The sequence below is a fragment of the Macaca fascicularis genome, chromosome 17 (genome assembly GCF_037993035.2).
Source record: "Macaca fascicularis isolate 582-1 chromosome 17, T2T-MFA8v1.1".
Classification (NCBI taxonomy): domain Eukaryota; kingdom Metazoa; phylum Chordata; class Mammalia; order Primates; family Cercopithecidae; genus Macaca; species Macaca fascicularis.
In genome coordinates this window covers 96699550-96719967 of record NC_088391.1, presented here as the reverse complement: position 1 = coordinate 96719967, position 20418 = coordinate 96699550, and the positions used below count along the sequence as shown (strand labels likewise).

Sequence of the window (20418 nt, the reverse complement as noted above, 5' to 3'; positions counted from 1 at the left end):
AACTTGGGAGGCGGAGGCATGAGAATCACCTGAGCCCAGGAGGCAGAGGTGGCAGTGAGCCAAGATCACACCGCTGCACTCCAGGCTGGGTAACAGAGTGAAAAAAAAACAAAAGCAAAAAAACAAACAAAACAAACAAACAAAACTAAGAGTATAATTGGATTATTCCAAACACAAAGAAGTATACCCCATTTACCATGATGTGATTATTATACCTGCATCAAAATATCTCATGTACCCCAGAAATAGAAAAACTATGTTCCCACAAAAATTAAAAATTAAAAAAATTATATATCTATAAAATATATATATATAAATTTCTCTTTCTCTGGAGAACCCTGCTATGGGCTATTTGTGGCTCCTCAAAATAATTGATATGTTGAAGCCTAAATCCTCAGGGTGATGGTATTTGGAGATGGGGGTTTTTGGGAAGTGATTAGGTCATGAGGATGGAACTCTCACAAATGGGGCTAGTGCCCTTATGAAAAGACGCAGGAGAGCTCACGCTCTGTCTCTGCCCTTTGCTATGTGATTACATGCAAGCAAATGGCCATTTTCAAACCAGGAAGCAGGCCCTCACTAGACACCAGATCTGCTGGCCCCTCGATCTTGGACTTTGCCACCAGGTCTGCTAGCCCCTCGATCTTGGACTTTGCCACCAGATCTGCTGGCCCCTCGATCTTGGACTTTGCCACCAGATCTGCTGGCCCCTCGATCTTGGACTTTGCCACCAGATCTGCTAGCCCCTCGATCTTGGACTTTGCCACCAGATCTGCTGGCCCCTCGATCTTGGACTTTGCCACGAGATCTGCTGGCCCCTCGATCTTGGACTTTGCTGCCGCCAGGAAGAGGAGAAATAAACGTTTGCTACTGAAGGCACTCAGTCTATGGTAATTTGCTATAGCAGCCTGAATGGCCTAAGGCAGATCTTGACTGATGAAGTCCCCAATGTCAATAGAGCCAAGGTCAGAAATGCTGGTCTAGGGAAAAAACATACCTTCAGGCAGTTGGAAGACTATGCCGTTTTGATCTGCCTTTGTATGCCTGCAGCTGGCCACATACTACATACTCTAGGGATAGCCAGAGCCTTCTCCAGATCACACAGGGGCTGTCTTCTTCAGAACTGTTGCAGCAGCTTTCTATGTATGGCCTAATGACTGAAGAACCCCTAAGATCTGGGTCTCCATGGTTGAAACCCTTCACTCAGTGAGACTTGGTGAGATGCAAACATCATTCCTCGCCTTCCTGTTCTTTAGGAAGGATACATTAGAAGAAGCAGCTCAATTCAAATCTCCCCCTTTTCTTTTTCTCAAATGATGGCTCCATTTCTCTGATCCCTCTGGCACCTTTCTAAATTGCCCTCTAAGTAACATATTAATGTTATTTCCAGATGTTGCCTTATATACAATTCCAGACTTAAGGTGATACAGCCTTTCATCATGAAAGACTAGTGTTCACCATCCTGCACAGGTTTTTTTTTTAAAAAAAGAACAACCCATACTACACACACACACACACACACATATACATACACATACATATGTACGCACACCACACATACATATACATATATACATACACATAAACACATACACACATATATGTACTCACACCACACACACACACACCTTGCATATGAGATGTGCAAATGTAGGGATGTTGTCTTTACATTTTGAACTTGAAGTTGATGGTCTAGGATGTTACATGAAAAGCTCAGAAATTCCTGGGATAATTTTTCAGCCTTTGGGATTGGGTTTCAGAAGTGGTTCAGCAGAGGAGCGGAGCCTGCCGGGCTAAGTGTGCATAAACGCGTCTTTGTCTGTGGACTCCTGTAAGTTCAACCATTGTCTGAGGGAAATCTGAGAGTGGGAAGGACAGGGCTAAGAGGATCAAACATGTGTGGTGTCGCCTTCATGGTGATCTGTGTTCCCCTCCGTCTTTCTGCCTGAGGCCCTGTCTTGACAGCTGCCTGTCGCAGTGCGCACCAAACCCTCCGTGAATCAAAGCGGAACTTGTCAAAGGGGCCTTCTTGTGGGGTTAAAGGCGATTGGCCTTTTCTAGCTTGGTGGCCCTCATGGAAACAGAAAGGAAGTTCCCCCTCAGGCTACCTCCAGCTGCCAAAGTGAGCAGAAAGCATTGTTGTGGCCAGGGCAGGGTGCGGCCTGGGGCCGTGAGACCCCAATCCAGCTGGAACCTGCCCCTCACTGGCACCAGGCGTGCATCAGAGAAGGGAGCAAGAGTGGCTGCGGCAACAGAAATGGGGCATGCAGCCGGTGTGGCCCGGGGCCAGTGAGCACAGGGGGGGAGCTCAGTCCTCCCAGGCTGCTCAGTCCTCCCGGGCTGTGGGCTCATCTTCTGCACAACACCGCGTTGTCCTCTCGGAACAGCTGTTTTCATTTCCCCCCTCCTTCCTGGAGTGTCATCCAATTATCACTCCCACACACTTCTTGCAGCTGTACTTTATGGATGACAAATGTGTTTGCTTTATTGTTCAGGGAGAGCTCCAAACATGAAAAACAGCCGATCATTTATCGAGAGGTTTGAATACAAAATACGCAGCAAGAACCCATGTCGGCTTCAGAGGCCACAGTCAGCAGCACTGAGGCCTGTCTTCTGGAGGTGTGACCTGTTCAAGTACAGCCACAGCTCACTGGGGGACAGAGTGTTTTGTGAAAGAGCGAAAATAAATTATTTTTCTTTTTTTAAAAATGCTTTTCTAAAAAGGCTTCGTGCAAGTTACAGAAAAGTGAAAATTATTCACTGTGATTAGATCCCATGAAAAATACGGGGCAGCAGGTTGGTGCAGATGCAGGAAGGGGATGGCTCCACCCCTGGGGTGTCTAACTGCCCTGTTTCCTTGGTACTGAGGAGTTTCCCGGGACGCGAGACCCTCAGTGCTAACAGTGGGACAGTTGACTAGTTACCCTCTAGCCACTTCTTTCAACTGGCAGAAGGGAGCTTGTATCCTGGTTTCGATTAAGTCAAAGACAGTTTCTAAACAAAGTAGCTTCAGGGTAAACAGAGGTTTCAGTGTGCTTTACCGAGGTCCTGGGGACATCACTCATAATTTTTAAAAGGTTCAATCACTTGAACAGTCACAGCTTGCTCCTAAGTTCAGACTATCTGCACCACATAGTTAAATGTTTGCATAGGGTTTAGAAAAATTCAGAGAAGAAAAACTGTGCCCTTTTGAGTTCTGGGAGAGACAGAGAGAGGAAAAAAAATTGCCAGCAAGAGATGTCAGCATGTGTTAATTGGTGATGATGTTTGCATTTGGTTTCCATTCCTTGTGTGCTGTAGAAAAACACAACAGGCAAGCACAGAGCGAGCAGGGGAGTGGGCAGGACGCATTGTTTTACTTTTAAAAGATTAATCAGCATGCATGGGAAAGGAGCAGCGGTCAGCGGGAGGGTAACCTCTTGAAAGGTAGAATGATATCAGCCTGGCTACCCAACTATGCATCCTTTCTGCAAAGGGAACATGACACAGCTGTTCCAAGGCCTGAGTAGGAGATTAACAGGGCAGAAATCACAATGGCATGTGTGCATTAGTTTACCGTTTGCAAAGTACTTTCACCCACTTTATCCTTGTTCGTCCTCACTGCACACCCTGAGACGTGGGGCGGGCAGGGCAAAGATTAGTAACTTCATTCTTAGAAATGGGGATACCAGCTGGGCAAGGACCTTGCTTCGGATCACATGGCTAATTAATTCAGAGAGCCAGTACTGAGTCCTGGTCTTCTGGACCCTATTCCACTAGAAAGTTTGACATTTTAAATGTTGTCGAGGTGAACACAAAATCATGGAAAATGCATACTAGTAGAACCTTCTTGACATAGGGCTCTATCTGCCCAAGTTAAGGTGTAAAAACAAAATCTAGAATAAGAAAAGGCGCAGTGTCACATAGAAGGAAGAGCCATAGTTTAAAATTGAAGGTCAGCTCTGCAAAAGCCCTAGAATGGCGACCTTGAGCCATTATTCAATCTCTTTGACCTTCGGTTTCCTTGTTTGAAAAATAAGCAATATGATGGCTTCCGGAAGCGTTGCTGTGAGAATTAAAGATATTGTAGGTAAAATGCCAATTTAGCACTGAAAAAATGGTTATTTTTTTACTCTTACTACTATGTTTACCAATGCACATATGGCAAGCAAAAATGAATTTGGACAAGTTAATTGACAACAACTGCTGTGGTAACAAGAGGATGCTTGAATGTCCTAATGCAGAGTGAGACTTTTTCCAAACACTTCTCCCATTAGCAGGCGACATTCCTGTCCGACCGGAGCCACCACCGCTGAGAAGAAAGAGTCCCACTGTCCCGTATGGCCTCTAAAATACCCAAAAAGGAAGAGCCAGAGACTTCGAGGGCAAAACGTCAGGACAGCAGGCCACATAGAAATATGGACAAGTGACAGTGACACTAATATTCCTGAATGTCATTGTGACATTGAGTTTAGCCCTGCAATGCAAATGGTTATGTCATATAAGACAATGAGTTAGAAGTTAGCCAGAGGATAAAATTAAATTCAGACTCACTCATCAGCTATGAACAATGTTACCTGTTCACTTGATTCTGTGTTGAAGCTGAATGTGGCTGTAATAGTCTTAGTAGGTTCTTCAGAAAGAATCTACTTTAAACAAGTTAACACACTAAAGACCTCTTTTTGCTTTGAACTTTATTCATCCTTAATACCACTGTAATGGACAATCAGGATTACTTTTAAGAAAGTAGTCATTGAATATATGTATTTAACTTAGCTATCTTCTTTCCTTCAAAGGCACGTAACGTCCTGGAAACAGAAGGTGCCTCGGGTCAACTGGCTAGTCTAGTTCATCCAAGAAAGATGGTTGGCTCTGCTATTATAAAAATTCCCCAGATTTCCAAAGGGGTTTATAATTTGCAAAGTGCATTTTTGTTAGTGAATGTCAAGAAGGTCTATTGTATAGCATTTTGTTCTCTAAAATCTATTTACCTCATGCACATTTTCAAGACTTCTCCTAACCTCATGCAAAATAAAATCTAGACACAACAAATTAATAACATTTGAAATATAAATGCTGTAAACTCAGATTTTTGACCTTATCTCATTCCTCTTTTTATTACTTTCATAAAATGATTTACTCTCCTGCCAGATAGCTTTTGTCCTTTTGCAAAATTAGAAGCCTGTGCTTCACAAGCTGTGCTATCATGATGACTTTATCTCTAAGGTCTTACATTTGGTTTTAATTTCACCTTTTCTTTTTTAATTGGACTTTCTACTCCACCTCTTTAAAATCACATTGTTCCCACACTTTGACACATTGCTTACCAACTGACTTGCAGGCTTTCATAGTATGATACATTAAGAGCTCTACTGTGAGCTATAACCTCTCCTGGTTCCTAGAGCTGTGGATAGGGAGGGGCTGGATTGGAAAGATTAAGTTTGAATCTAGGCTCTGCCTCTGAGCAGTTGATGACCTTCTGTAAATGACCCAACTGATCTCATCTACAGCACGATAGGCGGCATCAGGGGCCATTCTTTGTCCCATCCTCCGCCACACCCTCAGGAAGGTAACCTTGTCATGCCCACCCACTCTGACTCTGGGCCTGGTCCTATGACTTGGTATAAACAATGAGATGCTAGTGGAGGCTTGAAAACGCACCTGCACATTCCTACTTGCAATCTTTCTCAATGCCATTGCCACAGAAGGACATGTCTGAGCTAGGCTGTTGAGGGATGAGACATGTGGACCCCACCTGAGTTGCTCCAGATCTAGCTAAGTCCATCCTGGAACAGCTGCCATCTGATCTGTTCCCTAAACACAGGAGACTAGCTTGCCTACATTTGGTCAAATATACTTGAGCAGGTTCAGCCCTTGTGCATGAGGCCTGACCCAGAACAGCTTCTCCTTGCACTCTTCAGCACAGTTATTGCTATTTTCCACCAAGATGTTTAGCTGCTAACTTGCAATTCTTGTGGCAATATAGAACTGAATCTCTCTGGTTCCTCACCTTTAGATATGTAAAATATTTGTGACTACTTCGAAAGTTATGGAAGATGAAATGCTAACATGCATATAAAGCACTTCACCGGGGCTCGCCATATAGTACCATATAGTACAGACCTGGTAATATTAGTTCTCACCATTCAGAGACCAGGGCCTGCCATGACTCCTTCCAGTCTCGACTTTGTTGCATCTTTCTTTTGGATAGATTCCGTCCTCTGAACATATATTTATTTTTGTTGGAAAGCAAATTATTTTGTTAAACATGTCCTATATGTCAACTATGCCTTAATTCTAATTATTTATTTTTTTCGATCCTTTCAAAGATGATTAGGTTAAATTTTTACTTCATCCTCGATTGTTACAACAGGTATACACTTCCTTTTGTATTCCATTATTCATAACTCCAGGGTTTGCCTTTGTAGATTCTTGGTCATCTCTAATCTGTTAACTTCTGTTCATGCTATTCTGAAAGTTTTGTTTTGCTTTGTTTTTACAGCATCTTTGTTTTTATTTCAGTTCTAACCTCTTTTCAACTGGGCCTGTCGAATTGGCGGTTTGTCCTTCTACCTAGTTTTCCATTCCAACTCTTTAGGATTAGGCCACAAAATGTAAATGTAAAGCAATTTCCATTGATCGTGTTGAATCACCTCTCTCCAATGGCAAGTGAACCCTGAATGGTCAGCCTGCTGGCAGCATTAAGAACTAGGCTCAGAGCTGAAACCAGAAATACACATACCAGTCATTGCAACACAGGAATCAGTTCCTATACAGCTCACACGTATTTTTTCAGAAGACAGAAATATGCTCATCTCAGGACAGTACCTACTGATAAATGTCTGACCAGGTATGTGCTATAGACTGAATGATTTGTTCCCCACAAGCTCACATATTGAAGCCAAGTTCTTTAATGTGATAGTGTTCGAAGGTGGGGCCTTTAAAAGGTGATTAGGTTATGAGGGCAGATCCCTTATGAATGAGACTAGTGCCCACATAAAAGAGACTCCAGAGAGACCCCTCACTCCTTCCACCATGTGAGGACACGACAAGAAGATGGATGCTTGTGCCTTGGTCATGATCACAGCCTCCAGAGCTGAGAATAATCAAATTTGGTTATTTATAAGCTACCCATTTTATAGCAATTTGTTACAGCAGTGCAAATGGGCTGAGACAGTATGTGATTTAACACCTTTGATTTTCTGGTTTCCCTAACAGCTCCCTTGAGTCATAAGATTAATGTAGGACAGAGGTAAAGTGTCAAGAAGTAGTTCAAGGGCAAAGTGGAGAGAAACCTCAAGTAGATATCCTAACAGGAATGAAGAAGAAGACCTGCTTGTGACTGGGCGTGGTGGCCCAGGCTGCTAATCCCAGCACTTTGGGAGGCCAAGGCGGACAGACAGCTTGAGCCCAGGAGTTTGAGACCAGCCTGGGCAACATGGCAAAACCCTGTCTCTACAAAAAATGCAAAAATTAACTGGGCATGGTGGCACATGCCTGTAGTCCCAACTACTTAAGAGTCTGAAGTGGGAGGATACCTTGAACCAGGGAGGCGGAGGTTGCAGTGAGCTGAGATTATACCAGTGTGCTCCAGCTTGGGCAACAGAGAAAAACTTTGTGGGAAAGGAAAGAAAGAAAGAGGGAGAGAGAGAGAGAGAAAGAAGAAAATAAAAGAAGAAAGAAAGAAAAGGAATAAAGAAAGAAAGAGAAAGAAAAAGAAAGGAGGGGGAGGAGAAGGGAAGAGAGGAGAGGAGAGGTGAAGGAAGGAGGAAGGAAAGGAAGGGAAAGGGAAGGGAGGGGAAGGGAAAGGGAAGGGAGGGGAGGGGAGGGGAGGGGAGGGGAGGGAAGGGAAGGGAAGGGAAGGGAAGGGAGGGGAAGGGAAAGCGAAGGGAGGGGAGGGGAGGGGAGGGGAGGGGAGGGAAGGGAAGGGAAGGGAAGGGAAGGGAAGGGAAGGGAAACTTGCTGAAAGCAGAGAGAAAGAGATAAACGGTGACGCTTCTCAGTAGTGGGTGATTTCTTTATGGTACCTGCAGGCATAAATTAATTAAAACTCATATAGCAATGTATTCTTATAATGATAACTCCAATATAGAAGGAGAGTAACATTATTTCCAGAGTATCCTGTTGACCAAGTCAGGGAAATATATAATGTGGTTTTAAAAGTTTTTAAATATAAAACTGAAAATGGCAGTAAACTGGATAATTGACTCACTCAGCTGATCTCTCCTCTTAACGATGTCAGATATTCAGGTCTCACGAAATAAACAGATTTTGTTGGTGGCATTTTAAACACTGACATACATAATCTATGAAAGAAACTCTTCTAATTGATGACTAGAATAGACTGGTTTTCTGCTTTGGATTCATGCATTCGTCAGTCATTGGGTAAGATAGTTTTCATTAGCTTCCTCCACTGTCAGCACTATCTAGGCATCCGAAATGCAAAGGACTATAAAACACAGTCCATTTTGCTCTATGTGCTCATTGTGAGCAGTTGGATTCAGGCATGAAAAGTCAACACAGCAAAACATTACAGGAGCTGTGGCAGCAGCATGTGCAGAGCCCAGTGGACGCCTGTGGAAGGAGGCTCACGGTGTGGAAGGTCAGGGGCCCGCCTTGCACAGTGGTGAGAAGTAAACAGCTGTTGCAGGTGGCATTCTTGGCAGAAGGCGTTCCTGGCAGAAGGAGCAGGACAAGCAAAGGTATGGGAGATGTGGGGAAAAGAGCGGTGTGACAGCTGGAACTGGAAACTTAGCATGTCGCAAGAATGTGGTTGGAAGGAGGACTGCTGAGACAAACCACAGTAGCCAGAATACAGGGGGCTTTGTGTGCCACACTAAGGAGTTTGCGCCCATCCTCCAGGCAATGGGAGCCATTCCAAGTTCTCAGTCAGGGTCAGCGTGATCAGACTTGCGTTTGGAAAGTGACTTTTGTACCAGGCAGAGAATGGGTTGGAGAGACATGAATCAAAAGACCAGTTGAGAAACCAATTATTTAAGTGAAGAATGGTGAGGAACTGTGCTAAGATAGTAAGCAGGTAAGTTCACTGTTATTACTCATTTAGACAAATATTAAGAACATCTAAAATGCATATAACTGTGCTGAATACTAGAGTGTATGAAGAAGAATATGACCACAGTTCTGCCATCATTAAGATTACAATCTGGCAAAGCAGATACTGTTAACACTACACTGGCTATATCAGGGGATGATGTGTAACCTGACAGAAGAGGCACTACGAACAGCTGTAGAGATTCAGATGGGAAAGTGAATACATCCTGTTGGGTCAACCAGAAAAAAACATTTGTGAATATTGTGGAATATCAGACTGACTTTGAAAGAAGAGTGAGCATTTTAGGAGAACACTGTGGACGGGAACTCACCAAGTGAGGTAACAGCATGAGAAAAAGGCATCGGGGCATATGCATAGCCCACTTTTGATGAGCAGTGAGCCACCCTGTTGGTACTTGTAGAGGAGATGTGTGAACCGAGACTGGAAAGGGAGTTGGTGCCATATGGTGGAGGCTCTGAAATGCAAGAGTGAGCAATTTATACTTAGTTTGGTCTATCACTGGGAAGCACCGAAGGTTCCGATGAAAGAAGGGATGTACTACAAGCTACCCTGGAGAAAACCTTATCTATTATCACTGGATAGGATGAATTAATGATCGGGAGAGCAGAAAACAGCTATTTGCATTAGTGTGAGATCACAGAGGCCAGACTCTAAAAGGTGAATAGGAAAGGGAAGGAGGAGTAGAAGTCAATGCTGTGAGTCTTAGTGATGGGTTGGGTGTGGAGGATGGGGGTGGGGGCTGAGTCAGACATAGCACAGACATGTTGAGCTTGAATGACTGAGGAAAGATTAGACCCACAACAGAAATAAGGAAGTGAGAAAAAGGGGATGTTTGGGGCAAAATTTTAATTTAGGTCAAATGGCTGGCAGGACATCCAGTTAGAATTCGGTAGTTCTCAAGCAGGGCAATTTTACCACTCCCCAACCCCATCCCACAAGGGACATTTGGGAATGCCTGCAAACACTTTGGTTGTGCCATTTGGAGCCAGGGAGTGCTACTGGTATCCAGTGGGAAAACATCCCGTGAGGCCCAGGGCAACCCCAACAGCAGAGACTCATCTGGCCCAAAATGTCCACAGGGTTAAGGTGGAGAATCCCTGAGCTGGATGTTTCTAGTAGAATAACCGAAATGATACTTAAGGCAGTCAAGATTTTGGAAATCACTAATTAAACAATGTAAATTATAAATACAAATTATTGTGAAGGTAGGCCCAGGAATTATCTATCTAGAATCTACTATTCTTTACTACTGTTCCTTACTACTGTTGCTCCTGGGCTACAAATCTGTACAGCATGCGACTATAGGGAATACTGTAGAAAACAGTAGTAAAGAAGATAGATAAATTTGACTTCAGAATTCTACCCTTGATAACCACACCTCTAAGGGAAGGAGACGAAAAATGGAGCCACGTAGCAGACAGAGATGTTCTTCCTAGGCCCCTGCTGCCTTTCCCAAGACTCTCAGCACCAGCTCCTCGGCACCACCACCAACCACTGTTCTCAGGTTTCTTTGTTGCATCCATCTATGGACAAACATGGAGCCACATAGCAGACAGAGATGATGCAGAAGTCAGGCTGTCCCTCAGGGGATCCACGTAGCCCCCTGCTAGCTGCATCATCTTGGACAAGTTACTGGTTTCTATGTTTTAGCTTCCCCATCTCAAAACAGCAGGAACAATGCTCACCTTGAGGGATTGTGAGGGTTAGGGTTCCTTTATACGGTCATGCATCATACAATGACATATACAACAGTGGTGCCATAAGATTCCAATGGACCCGAACAATTCCTGTTACTTAGTGGTGCTGCAGCCATTGCACCATTGTAGCACAACTCACATGTTTGTGGTGATACCGGTGTAAACAAACCCACTGTGCTGTCAGTCATGGAAAAGTCTAGCACATACAGCTATTAATATATACAGCGCCTAATACTTGATAATGATAATAAATGACTGTGTTAGTTGCTGGTTTATGTATTTACCACACTACTTGGTTTATTGTTATTTTAGAGTGTATTTTCCCACTATTTATTAAAAGAAAGTCACTGTAAAGCAGTCTCAGGCAGGTCCTTCAGGAGGTATCTAGAGGAAGGCATTGTTATCCCAGGAGATGACAGCTCCATACGCGTTACTGCCCTGAAGACCTTCCAGTGGGAGAAGACGTGGAGGTGGAAGACGGTGATATCGATGACCCTGACCTTGGGTAGGTCTAGGCTAATGTGTGTGTTTGTGTTTTCATATTTAACAATTCAGTTTAAAAACTAAAACAAACGAACAAACAAAAAAAAAACATAAAAAAGTCTTACAAGTGAAAAAAGATTATAGAATAAGGATATTAAAAAAGAAAATATTGTTGCACAGCTGTACAACATGTATTTTAAGCTGTTATTACAAAAGAGTTAAAAGTTTTAAAAATTTAAAAATTTATAAAGTAAAAATGTTATCATAAGCTAAGGTTAATTTATTATTAAATAAAGAAATGTTAAAAATTAATTGAGTGTCACCTATGTATATGGTGTTTGTAAAGTCTGCAGTAGGGCACAGTCATGTCCTAGGCTTTCACATTCACTCACCACTCACTCACTGCCTCTCCCAGAGCAACTTCCAGTCCCACAAGCTCCATTTGTGCTAAGTGCCACACACAGATATACCTTCTCTTTTTGTCTTTCATATTGTGTTTTTACTGCATCATTTCTGTTTAGATATGTTTATTTCAGAATCACAAATACTTTTCATGACGCTGCAGTTGACTACAGTATTCTGTACAGTAGCATGCTGTACAGGTTCGTGGCCCAGGAGCAACAGGCCATACCGTATCTCCTAGATTATACCAAATCTCACATCGAATTTTAATCCTCAGTGTTAGAGGTGGGGCCTTGTGGGAGGGGATTGGGTCATGGGGGCAGATTTCCTCCTTTGGTGCTGTTCTCACACAATCTGAATGTTTAAGTATGTGGCACCTGCCCGCTCTGTCTCTCTTCGTCCTTTCCCAGCCATATAAGGTCTACCTGCTTCACTTTCAACTTCCACCATGATTAAAGCAGAGCAGGTGCTACCGTGCTTCCTGGATAGCCTGCAGTATGGGAAGCCAATTAAACCTCTTTTCCTTATAAATTACCCAGTCTCAAGTATTTGGTTATAGCACTGTGAGAGTGAACTAATGGGCTATCGTCTAACTGTATATGTATATATAGCTATCTTTTGTCTCTCTCTCTTTATTTCTCTCTGTATGTCTTTTGCTTACCTGTCTATCTAGTTGTCTACCTATCCGTGATGATTAATTTTATGTATCAATTTGGCTAGCCTATGCTACCCAGTTAATTGGTAAAATATCAGTCTACATGCTTCTATGAGGGTATTTTATAGATGTGATTAATGTTTAAATCAATAGACTTTGAGCAAAGCAGATGACCTTCCATAATGTGAGTGGGTCTCATCTAATCAGTTGAAGGACTTTAGAAAAAAGTCCCCAGAAGAAGAAGGAATTCAACTTCCAGACTGCCTTTGGACTCAAGATTGCAACATGAACAACTGCCAGCATTTCCAACTTACTGGCTTGACCTGCAGATTTTGAACTTACTAGCCCCCGTAATTGTATGAGCCCATTATTTAAAATCTCTCTCTTTCCCTCTCATCCCAATTTCTTTCTCTCTATATATCTGTATCCTATTGTATCCTGTTGGTTCTGTTTCTCTGGAGCACTCTGACTAATATACTCTCACCCATTGTCTATCTCATCTTTTTTTCTAAAAATGTAAACTCCACAGGAGCATACTATGTTCATTGCTTTTTATTTTATTCACTTACTATCTGTAAATATGGTCTACCTTAGTCTCATCTGCATAAGCATGCTTCATATGAATACACAGTACTGTGCATCTCCCGACTGATGTTCATTTAGGGAGACTGAACACTTTGGCTGCATTGAGCATCCTTGTTCATACTCTTCGTGCACGTGTAAGAATATATCTGTGGTATTCTAATAGTGGAATTGCCAGGACAGTGGGTATGAGCATATTACATTTTAATATAAATTACTGAGTTGCTCTATAAAATGTTTGCACCAATTTACAAAACTGGCACCAGCCAACGAGAGGGATTGTCTTCTGTATTCCGGCAACCATTTATCATTGTTAGGTGAAAAATAGAATCCCATTGTTTTTGAAACTTACATTTCTTTAACTACATGTGAAAATTAGAATTCAAAATTACCAGCTTATTTTGTTTGTGTTACTGCAAACTGGTGCCCATTTATTTGGTCTGCAAAAACATATGCGGTATTTTGATGATACAACGAGTCCCAGTGCTAATGCAAGCCTGTATATAGCACCTTAGGCATTTGGCTTTGACCTGTAGAGCTGCTGGCTCCATCAGCTCCCTCAGTCATTTGGTAAACCTCATAGTAACAAGGTTCTGCATTTGATGTGATTGCACTTTCAAGACCCAACTACAGCATTGTGGTAGGCATTTATTGTTTAAAATTAAGGCTAGAAAGTAAGTATTGAATTTTATTAAAATATTTATAAAATTTTAAATAAATATTACTGATTTTTAAAAAAAACAGACACTATTTACTGTAATATCACTAGCCTATCTCATACACTATTATATATTCCTATATAATGTAGGAATAAATCCAATAAAAGTATTAACATTTGTTGGGATAACTTTTTAATGAAAGAAAACATAAAGCTTCATTGATCACCATTAAAAATGGCTTAATTAAATGGACAGATATCTCCTATCTATTTAAGTTGGCTAGGTTCAATGTTTTAAAGATATCAGATCTCCCAAATAGATTCAATATAATCCAATAAGAATCCTAATAGGTTTTTGGTAGAACTTAAAATGCTAAATCCCAAGTTTACATAAAACTGGCCATTTATATGTTTTATATAAAAGGGCCAAGAATAGCTAAGACATTCATGAAATGGAAGAATCAAGAGGGAAGACTTGGTCTAACAAATATCAAGAATTATTGTGAAACTGAAGTAACAAAGGCAATGTAGTAAAAGAAAGGACAGATGTGAGCAGCTCAATGAAAAAACATATGCGTACATACTCGGAAGCAGCACTATAGAAGTAAGGAGATGACTAGATTCCCAATAAATTATGATAAGAACATTGAATACCTGCATAAGAAAAATGAAATTGACACTTATCTTACAACATAGCCAAAATTAGTTCCAGTTGGATTAAAAGAAAAAGTGTAATAACGTCATAAAACATTCAGAATATAAGATAGAAGCATCTCTTCATGGTCTCAAGGCAGGGAAGAATTTCCTAATCTCCTCAACAATTAAGGAAGAGATGATGTTCATAATTACATCAAATTTAAGATATATTTTCATCAAAATAAACCTTACAAGGGCGAAAAGATAGTTATGTAAAGAGACATTATTACAAATTTATATCAACATCACTATTCAAACCTATATTCATATTTATATAACCAAGAAAGGTTATTTACAGAACTTGCAAATCAATAAGAGAAAATCAATAAGATACAAATCAATAAAAGATAAGTCAATAGAATAATGGGTAAAAAACATAAATAAGCACCTTATAAAAGAGGATATACATTTGGATATTAAATATGTAAACATTGTTAAATTTCATCTTTAAACAGAGAAAAGCACATTAAGACTACAATGAAATATATACTCACAAGAATGACTAAAATGAAAACACTGAGACTATCAAGTGCTAGCAAGGCAACAAATCAACAGGAACTCTCAAGAAAACCTCTGAAAACAGGAATGTGCATTAGTTTCCTATTGCTGATGTAACAAATTACCACAAATGTACTGACTTAAAACAATGCAAATTTATTCTCTTACAGTTGTGGAGGCTAGAAGTCAAGAATCATTTTCACTTGGGCTAAAGTCAAGGTGTCAGCAGGTTTGTTCTAGAAATTCTGAGGTTGACTTGTTTTTCTTGTAGCTTCCCCTTACATTTTTAGCTTAATACTTTTATTCCCATTAACAAAAATAGTAATTAGACGCAAGAGAGGAGGTAAAAAACTATGCGAACCATTGAGAGTTGATTGTCCAATCTGGTATTCATTAAAGTATACAACGCCCTTTTGATAGGTAGAAACACAAATGAGATATTTTGTGGTTTGTTGGTTACAAGAATAAAACAGGTCTCTATCATCATTTCCCTTTCAGAGGAAATCTGCAGGATAACTCAGGAGAAGGCTTTAACTGTGGAGTGCCCAGGTAACCAGTTTTTCACTTGGTTTAACAAGAAGATGCCAATAGCTCACTCAAATGCTCCTGCTAAGCATACATCAGTAGTTGAAATATGACATGCTACTGCAATGTTTTCTGCAATAATGCCTTCATAGGTTATAGTAAAAGTTATTCCAAGAGGGATAAGAAGGAAGCCACAATTTATGGACATTGCAACAAGCCAGCATCCGTAATTTCAACCAACGTAATTGGTGAGCCGCATGCTGAGAATGTGTGATACTCCCCAAATGAAGAGATGTCACTAAAAAGAAAGAGATGAGCTTTTCAGAGTGCAGCCTGGATGAGTTAAGAGAGCCGGGGTCCTAGTGGTTGGCCAGGCAATGAAATCATAAATCGCAGTGCAATGGTTCCAAATGGTTTTGGCTGGAGAAGACGATGCTGCCTGACCTTCTGGCCCTGACACTTAATTACTCTGTGAGTGAGCTTCTGGATTCTCCTTAGGCAGCCAACTTCAGAATGACAGGCCTGGACCCGGAGAAATGGTTACCCCAAACCTCTGCAGCTGATCCATTCTGAGGAGAGGCACACGCTGACAGGGAACGTTCTGGCCACTCCTGTTTCTTGACTAAAGAAGGCATGTGATTGAGAGGTGGCATGGTTAAAGGACAAGTTACATGCCTCCAGAATCAGTGTGATGCCTCACGAATGCTAGAGCAGAGTGAAGTTAAATACATAGGTAGAGGAAATAACAAAAGATGCTGCTTTTGCTCAGGCTTGTTTCAAGGTTTAAGGATCTGGTGTGGAAACTGCCTGCAGAAAAGTTTGGGACCTTTGGCTCAAACATTCTGAAGTTTCCATTCAGGTAGAAATGGTGATCTACGCCATTATCAACAATGTGTTTATTTTGGCTCTGAAGCCTCTTATGTCAAAGCTAAGGAATTTAGAATGAGAGAACTACTTTCACAAGAAAAGACTAGGAAACTCACCTATTTCAAAATCTACCTAACCCCTGGCTTAGATTTCATCTGGCCAATTATCCACAGGGCACTAAAAATGCAGACAGAGGATTTTATTTTCTTTGCTAAGATTGATATATTATTGATAAAATTGATATATTGTTGAACCAGTTTGACAATCAATTTATATAGGAAGCCTCATTTCTTTTAGTCCTGTAGGAAGTATTGAAAATATTTGAAGCTTTAAGGGACAGCAGAGAATAAACATACAGAAATTTCAACAGTCACAGTTGTAGAAATACAGGCAAACTGAAATTCTACAAGTTGGAGAATTGTACTCATCCACAGATTAAAAATGAATTGGCAAGTATAGTTCAGTTGTTAAAAGAGGATAATATCCCAGTACTCAATATGAATAAAACATGTAGGGTGCATGTAGCCAGAGCCAAGGATGAATGCCAGGGTATTATTGATAACTGATGGCTGACTGTTTATTGAATCTCCCATCTTTGGCACTTGGAACTTCTCTCTTGCTGTTTGCCTTGAATTTCCATATTGGACCTGTTTACTTTTTTTTTTTTCTAACTGAAGACTGAAAACTAATTTGTGCTTATATTTAAAAAGCTTCCAGTATTAAACTTAAAGTTGACTGCAAATGTACAAAGACTGTTCATCATTGTGTGTTTTTGTGTGTCATATCCCATACAAAGTGTGTTTGGACAGAGGAGATGGTTCTTAGCTTTCAACTCGATATGCATGCTGTGTCTTTTTTAAATTTAATGAATTTTAGACTTATGACCATTCTTTGTGTGGCAGTTTCTATTGGTCTGTAGATTGCTATCTGTCTGAATATTTATCCTTTCCAGCAAGTTTTGTCTACTAAATAAAAATAGGCAAATTCCTACCCAATGTGACTTAAGAATCCAACAGGCAACCACCCCTGCTGGGAACTAGGCCAGTCATCCACAACCATCTCCAGCCACAGCCTCTAAGGAGCATATTCCATGTACCAATCACTATGCCTGTCCTTGTAGGACACACGTGTGTGTTCCAATGCAAACTCCCAGGCCTCCTTCCTTCCTGAGAGTCACTTGACTAAGAGATGATGTCCCGACTTCCTATTTTATCTATGTCCTCATTTGTGAAACATTTGAGCTGATTATCCTCTTTTCTTTATTTTTATAGAAAGGAGGTCTCACTGTGTTGCCCAGGCTTGTCTCAAACTTCTGATCTCAAATGATTTTCCCGCCCCAGTCTCTGGAAGCACTAGAATTATAGGCATGAGCCACTGCGAATGGCCTGATTTTCCTCTTTGTGGGTTGACCAAGAGGAAAAATAACTGCCTCATCCAGCATTTACTCAAACAATAGGAGATTTACGGCTTGCTATAAGAGGGGCAAGGTGTATCTCAGACATGGGTGTGAGCCCACCAGCTCAGCTTGAGTCCTCTCTCTCCGGCTCTGCAGCAGTCCTCAGTTCGGCACCCGGCTGAGAGTAGAATCCAGGGAAGGCCTGACCTGCTGGTGAGGCGATGTGCGGAAGGAGTCCCTGTCTTTGGCCACACACACCGTTTGTTTACTCAGAGGCGAAGGCAGTTTTCCGTTTCTATAGTAATGGCACCTGCAGTCCCCACAGCTCATGCACTGTGGTGCCAAACTACATCCCTAAATGTCTAACTTCAGAGCCCTGGCTGCCTCATAACTCTTCCCTCCGCTATTCCTCTGAGGCCGTAAAAGGATTTTTGGTATTCAAACGTTTCTCGTTGTGGAGTCTTCGTCCAAAGGAAATATCTGGCAGGGAAGATATAAAATCAGGCCTTTTCGGTTGCATCTTGAATACTGGAGGCCTGGCCCTCTAGGCATCTCTATTTGTTTTTCCCCAGGCAGGTTTCTGGGTAGGGACCTGAGTGTGGCTGTAGGGTGTGTGCTGCACATCTGTGGGGGGCACTACTGGCTTCATAAACATGAGAATTGGCACTTGGAATTACTACGTGCAGCCCAGTCAGCTACAGCAGGGGGCCTGTGTGGACTCCAGCTCCCAAACCACTCTTCTGACTATGCAAGGATCACAGATGGAACTTTATCATAGATACGTTAACTCCAGTTTACACCTTCTCAGTGTTTAGCAGAAGGGAGCTAGGTCTTAGGAGGTCAAGGGTGTGGGACAGATAGCTGGAGGAGGGGCTGGGGAAGAGATGTGAGTCTGTCTAGTGTTAGAGAAAGGAGCCATCAGAAAGACATCGCAAAGCAGCTCTCTCTCCTTCAACGATTTCCCCATGCAATCCTTCTCTAGGAGCTTGGGCTGGCAAGGGGTAGCCTGCCGTTCTTTTGGTTCCTTTATAATCACAATTCCAGCTTTAGACGCCAGCCCAGAGAAAGAGCTAGGAAAGCCCCAGCTCCCCAAGGCCCAAAGGTGGTCAAGAAAGAATTATGAAGAGGTTTAATTTTTAAAAATAATGACATGATCTTGCTGCTTTAATAAACAGAATTTCGTGAAGTTCTAAAACAAAAAGAAACAACAAATAATTGTTTCTCTGCTTCACTCTGCCTCAACTGAAAAAGAAATTCCTTAAAAATAAGCCCATTTCCCCATCAGTTTTGGTTCTGGGTCCCTGTGATGTCAATCTTCCCATACACCCATGAGTGGTATTGAATGGCAGTGAGTCTTAGGCTCTGAAATTCTCTGGTTTCTAATGTATTCACATGACATCAATCTGTTAAACAGATGATATTTAACTTATTTAAATGTTTGATTCTTTATTTTTAAAAGTCATTTAAAGCTAGTCTTGAATAGCTAGAATTCATTCCGGATTTTCTTAAAATCTTTCCGGATTTAATAGCACAATTTGTATTTCATGCCAGCCCACCCAAGGTGTTAGCAGAGATGGAGTCTCTGATACAGTGTAGTTTTTAATGGCCTGTTATATTATCCTTTTCTATTAGACTCTATAAATATTGCAATGCATTTGCAAATAGAACGCCAGTTGAATAAAACCATGGGTTTGACTGAATATAATATTATTTCTTAAGAAATAATAATGTGAAAAATACAAAATAAATGCAATTAATACTTCAAATACCTTTTATATGACAGCCAAGCAAAACTTAATTAAAGTTAATCATAAAAGTTTAAAATACCATCTATTTTATTTGATCATTTTGGTACAGTATGTGTCGGGGACCTATCTATATGGAAACTGTTCTATAAGCCAATTGTATTTTACTGCTTAATTATATAGCTTGAAAAGCAATAGTGTGAGAATAAAATATTTTAAAAAGATGTGGAACAGGCATAAGTGTTCTTATTTGACTTGCAGACTTGGGTGCTGCTTTCACAAAGATTTGCTTTTTATATGGTATTAATCAGTTACTATAAAGGCAGAATGGTTAATAAATCCACCCTGCCAAAATCGAGAGCTTGGTTTTTGCAAACATACCTGTGACATTTTGGTTGGACTGGGATATAAGGTGTCTGGAGGATTAACTGTACATACCGTTGAGAAAGGCATCATCTGTGCCCTTTAATTTACGTTAACAGGAGTTTTAGTGTCTTTTTATGAACCTCTTTCCAGGTATTTCATTGTCAATATTTAGGTTCACACTGTCTTCTAAGGCTACAAATACTTTGGATGCAAATTAAGCATTGAGTTGTGTATTACGTAATTTTGCTCTAATATAAGTCCATTTAATTTGATGCTTTCCTCTTGCTCTCTTGTCACAGAATGAGAAACGCTCTGAGGAGGAAGACAAACAAGTACCCCTCTTCTGCCCTGGACTTCAGTTAGGGAGCTCCAAACCTGAGCACACACTGTCAGAGTAGCTGGAGAGGGGAATAAAGGTGAGACCACCTTACAGGAAGCCCGATTCTAAGAACTGAACATAATTTGAAAATAACTCTCTTGATTTTATATTATTTTTAAAAGAACTGTCCCTGAAACTGTGATCACATATTCCCAAAACATCTGAGCGTATTGTGATACCTAAAAACAAAAGCATTTGTTATCTTCTATGCCAGATTTTAGACTTAAAAATCTGATATTTAAAAGAGGGTTTTCTGAAAAAACTTTCCAACACAGCGAAAATAATAACTCAATAGCACACACACAGAAACAAAAGAAAGAAATTGCAGACTATAAAAGGAATTTGCTTTTACTAGCATAGAAGTGAGAAAAATAGGGAGTAGAAAAGAATTTACTAAATTTTTGCTCTACCTAATTT

General features: G+C 41.0%; 1 long non-coding RNA gene across 1 annotated transcript; it reads left to right on the top strand.

The window, feature by feature from the left end:
* Nucleotides 1-14832: 14832 nt before the first annotated feature.
* Nucleotides 14833-20038, top strand: LOC135968146 (uncharacterized). The gene is made up of 3 exons (XR_010582662.2): nt 14833-14952; nt 15222-15272; nt 19922-20038. It is a non-coding gene; the product is annotated as an uncharacterized lncRNA (long non-coding RNA).
* The last annotated feature ends 380 nt before the right edge of the window (nt 20039-20418 follow it).